Source organism: Podarcis filfolensis (assembly GCF_964270895.1).
Source record: "Podarcis filfolensis genome assembly, chromosome: W".
NCBI lineage: Eukaryota > Metazoa > Chordata > Lepidosauria > Squamata > Lacertidae > Podarcis > Podarcis filfolensis.
The window spans coordinates 18,317,831-18,325,204 of record NC_139619.1 but is presented as its reverse complement, the minus strand read 5'-3'; the positions used below and the strand labels follow the sequence as shown (position 1 = coordinate 18,325,204).

Below are 7,374 nucleotides of genomic sequence, written 5' to 3'. Positions count from 1 at the left end.
GAATGAGACTCTTGGATTCCAGATGCAAAGTGATCCCCAGTGCCAGCTGCTTGAAAACTGAGCACTCAGTAACCTGTGACGCCAATTGAGTGGAAACCAGAGTTACTAGGCCCCCCCTCGGTCGTCTCCTTCCGAGCGGTTTAGAAGTCTTGATTTAATAGGCGTGGTAGCCGTCGAGAACTATGTTGTCAGTTGCCCAGGTTTCCTGCAGCATTATTATGTCAAAACACGTTATATATTCACGAAATGGCTCATCCCCTAGTTTGTTGGCCCAACCCGCTATGTTCCACGAGATAATGTTAAGGCTGCACGTTCCATAACTGGCTTGGCTTCATTGTGGTGGGGAAATTGTTATCAGCTCTCCAACTGGTTCGGTGTTGTTGTTCTTGGGGTTGAGTTGCAGCATTTTCCCGATTTCCCAGCATCGACGGTGTTATCTGAATTGCTGGAACCATCGGGGGGTCTTCGTCAAAGACAATTAAATCTGTCTCTAGCTTTCTGTGTGTCACATTTCCCTTGGTTGATCAGATTCCAGCCGGGGTAAAGAGTGGTGAAATTCTGGATCTGCCAAAGGCGTAATAGAGTGTCCTATCTTTGAATTATCTAGATTGGGCTGGCGTTCTTTTTATGTTTGGCCTTTTTGCTCTGACGTTTTCCTCTCCAAGGGAGTGTTACGGCTGGGTTCACTGCACATATCCATCCTTGACGGCCCTTCCGAATGAATCATGGCCCTATGGCGACAGCCCTTCGGCAGAGAAGGCGTTGATTGCTTGGAGTCGGTCTGGCTATACGACAAGTTTGGCAGTAGTTGTTTTCATTCTGTGTATTTAAAAACGTGCCTCAACTCAATATTACAGTCCTGTAAGAGGGCCCTATATTTCAGGAGCATTTTAGGGGTAGCTGAGTCAGAAAATGTCAGCATGAGTCTAGTGTAGATAGATAGATAGATAGATAGATAGATAGATAGATAGATAATACTTTATTCGGCTATAAGCCCACAAGGTAAAACCAATCAATAAATAAAATAGCATTTTACATTCTAAAATATCAGCTAAAATATTTCAACGCATAATCTCCTTCACGTTACATACAATCTCTAGATGTACCATATTGTGGCCTTGAATATAAAGATGGTGGCTAGAGTTTACTAGATTTTTAATAGTCATGCAGCATTCCATGAAGTCTTTTATATGAAAGAACTGAATTCAGGAATCTGGCAACCTGTAATGTTCTATAAGAGTCAGTGTCCTGGAGTAGATAGGCTAGATGTAATTCAGGTGGTTTAGCAACAGTTTCCAAAATGATTGAACTCAGAATCCTTGATCGGGGAACAATATATAAAGGACAATTAAACAAGATATGATAAAGGGATTCTATTGATTTGTTGTCACATGCGCATAAGACAGAGGTTTTACCGTTAGGAAATCTATTGCTCAGCACATTTGAGGGGATATCAAATATACCTCGATATCTGGGACATAAATGTAATGCCCTGATTTATCGGGGAACATGTACCTCCACCTGTAGTAAGATTTTGTTGCAAATCAACCTCCTCCAATCTTTGTTTGATGACCTTTTTTGCTGTAATTAGATCTAAATTTAGTATATCGGAAGGAGAGATTCCATAAGACAACAGTTTGGAATGGATTTTTGTTGCCCATGGGCTGGTAAATTCATCTCTCCAAAGGCACTGAATAAGATGGTAATTGGGCAATTTATGCCAAAGGGACAGCCAGTAATTAAAGGCTTGTCTCCACACCAGGATCTCTAAGGAGGGGGTCTTAAGTTCTAAGCGAATAGCCGAGTTGCTTACACAGGAGGGTAGTTTCAAAAGGCGTCTGAGAAAAAGATTTTGCAATGTCACCAGAGGCATGAGGTTTACAAAAGCGCCCCATAAAGGGACCGCATAGGCCATAGTTGCAACCACTTTTGCACTATAAACTTTTAAGGCAGAAGGAACATGCATAGCCCCCTCTGTAAAGAAAAAGCGTAATAGAGCGTAGATAAGGGCTTTGCCCTTATTTTGTAAGTATGTGATATGCGCTTTCCATCCCATATTATGCTGGAAGTAAATTCCTAGATATTGAAATTTGTAGACTTGTTCAATTGGCTTCCCCTCGAGTTCCCACCTATACAATTTACGACTCCTGGAAAAAATTAGAACTTTAGATTTGGAATGGTTAATAGTAAGTAAATTTGTTTGGCAATATAACGCGAAGATCTTAAAGGCCCTCCTCAAACCGATTATTGAATATGAGAGGATCACCGCATCGTCAGCATACAATAGTAAGGGGCAGCGATAGTCTGCAAGCCTGGGTGCATGAATGGTGGTTTGGGCCTCAACTAGGGGAGTTCTCATGTCACTAATATAGAGGTTAAAGAGATAGGGGGCAAGGATGCACCCTTGTCGTACCCCCTTATTTATTGGTACAGAGTTTGTGAGATCGCCCTCAGGTGTTAACCTCACCCTAGCGGCCGTCCCTTCATGTAATTTGATCATAAGCCACAACAGTCTTTTATCTATGCCCCACTTTGCCAATTTTTCCCATAGCAGCTCTCTAGAGATACTGTCAAAAGCCGCCTTCAGGTCTATAAAAGCGGCACATAGAAGACCATGAGTGGGGGAAGAATACTTCCGCGCCAAATGATGTAGAATTATTGCATGGTCAGTAGAAGCACGATTTGGTCTAAACCCGGCCTGTTCATGGCCTATCAGATTGGAATCTTCGGCCCATTGGGTTAGTCTGGTTAGCAGGAAGCGAGTATAGATTTTTCCGATGATTGATAATAAACTGATATTACGATAGTTTCCTGGGTCCTCTGGTGGTCCTTTTTTATATATAGGAATTATGATGGACTCCTTCCATGATCTAGGTATCTGGCCCGTGGCATTAATTGCATCAAAGATTTTTGCAAGAATTTTGGCCCACCATGCTGGGTGTTGTTTAATAGCTTCCGCCGGGATCAGATCGGGCCCTGGGGCTTTATCAGTTTTCAGTTTAGCAATTAGATCAACTATTTCCTCCGGGTCAGTATCTGGCCACATGGGCAAGTGACATGAAAGAGTATCAGAATGAATGTTAGAGATAACTGTCTGGGAGAAATATTTTCTTAGAAATTGTTCCCATGTCGGGGCTGGTATAACCGTCAATGGGTATTTCCTCGATCTTTTGTTGATTAAATTCCAAAAACCACGAGAGCTGCGAAGCTTAGAGGCAGCAATCAGCGCTTGCCAACGTCTTAGCTGCCATTCATGCTTGGCTGACTTCTGTGCCTGTTTGTAAGCAATTTTGGCCTGCAAGTACTCTGGGGGAAGAGTTTCAGCTCCAGAAGATTTATATCTGTTGTAGATACAACAGAGAGAGAGTCTAGCTTGCTTACATTTGGAATCAAACCAAGGTGCACCGAACCTGGGTTGATCTCGGTTAACCAGGTGAGTCGGCATCGTAAAGAAGCTAGTTAAATCTACAGAGAGGTGGGAGAACCACTCCAATATCCTATTTGGTTCAGACAACTCCGCCACTGAAACAATAAGGGGTTCGGAGATATTCCTCTGGAAGAATTCTGCGTATTTTTGGGCCTGTTTCATAGACCATTTAATGCTTCTTACTTGAGCTGCGGCATTTAAACCTACATGAATTGGGTGTGAACCACTAACCGGGTGCCAGTCAAGCGTTAGCTTGGCCGCTAGAGGTAGGTGGTCACTGGATTGTACATTGTCTACTTTAAAATAAAAGAAGTTTGAGAATAGGTCTTCTGAAACTAGAAGGTAGTCTAGGACACTATTTGATATTGTGCCCAAATGAGTGAATTCTCCTGGCACGTCCGGAGGGCAATTGCCATTCAAAATGTTCAAATTCATACGAATGGCCAATTGATAAAGAAGGACTCCCGCCTCATTCACTCTGATGTCCTTAGATTTTCTTGATGTAAAAGAGATTAAATCAGATTTTGGGTAGGAGGGAGGTACCCACCACTTGGCCTTGATTATCCCATTCCAATTGGCGGCTGTACGTGTATTAAAGTCACCACCCATTACCGATGGAATATTAGGGTACATAACATAGCATGCCAATAAATGATCTTCCAGAGAATCCCATCTATAATGGAGGTCCGATATAAGACCACCTGGAGGAAGATAAACATTGGTGATTAATAGGGAGAATTTTTCGCTTGAAATCAGACCTGTAAAGGCAAAAGGAGGAAAAGTCTGAACTAGCGAGAGTTTAGTGCTCATTTTAAGCGATATGGCGATTGCAAGACCACCTCTGGACCGGCCACCTTTTTGGGAGGGACTAGCTGGAAGTGATATCAGTTCAAAGCCATTTATATCTATTTTATCTTCTTCCCATGTTTCTTGCAAAAGGATTATCTGAAAAGAATTTATATAGGACAAAAATTCGGGATCTAATCTTTTCCTTTTCCAGCCAGCAATATTCCAACTTAGGACTGCTAGCTGGGGACTTCTGTGTTGTTCTTTTAACAGTCAAAGCGAAGGAGGGGCAGACTCTCTGGAAGAGACAGAAGATGTAACAAAAAAATCAGTTATTTTACATTGGGAAGATGGTAACTGTGAGGAGCCCTCCAAATTAATTTTTTTAACAATTTGGTTCGACTGTTGGCACACCGAGGATGATCTACTAGAAGTAGATCCCTGAACAGGTAGTCTCTTCGTTTCGAAATTCTTTGTACAACTTGACAGAGAAATACCCAAAGAGGGAGAAATTAAGTCCGTCGGAGGAAACCCTCTAGCAGATTTATCATCAGGGATTAGGATGATTTTATTGATGCGTCCCATCGGGTCTTCAATCGTTTCCGAAGACGGGTCCCGAAGTGTAACATTCACATTTTCCTTTAAAGAAGGTAGTTGAGGGGACATCACGGGGGCGGTAATTGCGGAAGACTCTCTCAGGGGCATCACTTGTGGACTACTTCTATATCTGGTCGAAACTGGAGAAGATTCTAGCTCTGGCATAGATGAGTGAGTTAAAGAGGGATTTGAGTCAGGCAGGGAAATCAGAGTTTCGTCCTTAGGTGTGTTGGTCGATGGATGTAGATGAAGGTTAAGTGAGGATGGCAGAGCCTGGTTGTCTCGTGGAATAGCACTGGGGGCAGAAACAACTTGAAGATTTGAGTCTTGCAGGATGGTTTTTGTTTTCAAAGTGGGGCTGAGCTGAAGAAGGTCGACCACTTCTGTCCAGTGAACCCAAGTGGGGTTGTTTGAAGCATCGTTAGTATCTTCCCCTCTGTATTGGACTTGCAAAAGCTGCGATTTAAGCGTGTCAAATCTTTGCATCATCACCGACTGTTCTTTCGGAGGGAGGGCTCTGAACGAATCAATAAGTTCCCTTTCATCAAGGGCAGTCTGCAGGTTTCCGTCCTCATATATGGCTGTTTGAGAGGGTATCGAGATTGATCGAGAATGGCACACTGCAGAATCATCGCAGTGGGGCCTGACAGTATTTTGAAGTAAGGCAGAGTCTCTTGTCCTAATGTCCTCACCACCCGGGCACCTATTTAGAAGGGGTTTGATCTTGCTATCTGCAAAAACCCTCGTTGCTACGATATCGGCCATGGACAAAAGCGTTTTCCGCCTAACAATAATAGATGGTATCTTTTCAGAGTGGAACGCAAGTATCACCTTCAAGAAGTTGGTCTGTCGGAACAGGGGCATCACCGCATATAGGTCAATCTGGTGTTTCTTAATTTTTAAAAGTTTGCTTAAACAGTCTTTAGCCCCTTCTAGCGATGACCATCTTCCTATTTCCGACCTGACAGAAAGGCAACTTTTCTTGGGTTGCAGAGTTAATATCTGATTATTCAATTGGGAATTTAAGATATATTTAATTTTAGTCTCCTTTCTTTTATCTGAATTGGGGTGAGGCAATAAGTTTTTGACCTCACAAACTGAAGATTGTGTTGTTGATTCAAGTTTTTTGACTTTCAGCAGGATATTGGATAATTGTGAAGATACCTCATCCAGCCTTTTAAAGATACAGTGAAGGGTCTTAATTACTAAGTGTAACTGCTCACAACTGGGGAACTCCCCCATATCAGATGTTAAACCATCATCCTGTGTTGAGAGTTTTTCTTTCGTATTCTCCTTTACAGACTTTACTTTTGAAAAATTTTGAGTCATCAGAGTTGGAGTGGCTTCTAAATCAATTAGAGGTAGGAAGCGATTTTGGGTTTCCACCGCAAAGCAATGCTCCGCATTGTCACTCCCTCTTCTATTCCGGTGTGGCACCAACCTTGATAGTTTTGGTCTAGGGGATGATAGGGGCTCGTCAAAGTCTCTCAAGCGTTTGTTCTGACCCATACTTTCCTCAGGCCAAGGATTATACGATTCTTAAAATAACATAACATTTAACACACAAATAAGATAGTTAAGACCACCAGAAGATGGCACCATGGGTGAAAGCTCCTTGGATGGATAATAATAGTGAAGTTTTCCTCTCCACTGCGGTAAAATCCACTTACAACATCAATCTTTCGTGGACACCTCGGACCCAATTTGCAGAAGCTTTTCACAAGGGGAAGTATTGAATTGTGACAGCCTCAAGATATCTAGGGGGTAGGGTGCCAAATGTCCTGGCTCCACTGGCCTCTCTCAACCCTCTATGACAGCAGCCTGTGCACGAACGATGACTTATCCAGGATTTAAACACCACACAGCGTCTTCCTCTTAAGCCCTCTCTCCAATTAGGATAATGGCGTTCTCTTCTCTTTTAGCAGCCGAGGCCGGCCCGCTGATAAGAGAGAAACAAGGAGCAGTCTGCAGCAATCTGGAGCAGGGCCAAATCTCTCAGAAAGTTGCCATAGCATGTAGCTGCAGCAATTATAAAAAGCTTCAAAGACTGACTGGGTCAGTTAAGATAAAATATAAAGGATTAAAAGAAGATTAAAAGAAATCCAAAGAGCACCGGTAAGCGCGTCTTACCTCGGCGCCATGTTGAAAAACCGCCCATCACAGAATCTGTTCTCTCTGAGTCTAGTGTGCTGGGGGTCCGTGCAAAGCAAGTTTATCGCGATCAGAGTGTTGCAATGGATATTTAGTAAAAGCTTAAAGTTTCTTTTCACACTGTCGATTGATTTCCAGTAAGGCAGCATACCATTAAAAGGATATATATCGAGAGCTACTTAAGTGCTTTGTAGGATCAGGTCCCTACTTTCACTTTTGTTGTTTTTACTATTTGTAGTCTCTCGGTTATCAAGTCCAGACCGGTTACACCCCTGTACACGATGGTTTAGAGGGAGGGCAATGCTGTACTGAGTGAGCCATTTTTGGCTGCCAGAAGCACCAACTCCGTCAGGAGAGACATTACCTTTTCTAGTTTGATGTTAATTTCCTCCACTGTTCTTGCAGTCAGCAGA

The 7,374-nt window shown here is 42.8% G+C and overlaps 1 long non-coding RNA gene across 1 annotated transcript; it reads left to right on the top strand.

Annotated features, from left to right (window-relative positions):
* Nucleotides 1-1,652: 1,652 nt before the first annotated feature.
* On the top strand, nucleotides 1,653-6,881 carry LOC310753886. The gene is made up of 2 exons (XR_014543491.1): nucleotides 1,653-6,385; nucleotides 6,707-6,881. It is a non-coding gene; the product is annotated as an uncharacterized lncRNA (long non-coding RNA).
* Nucleotides 6,882-7,374: the final 493 nt, after the last annotated feature.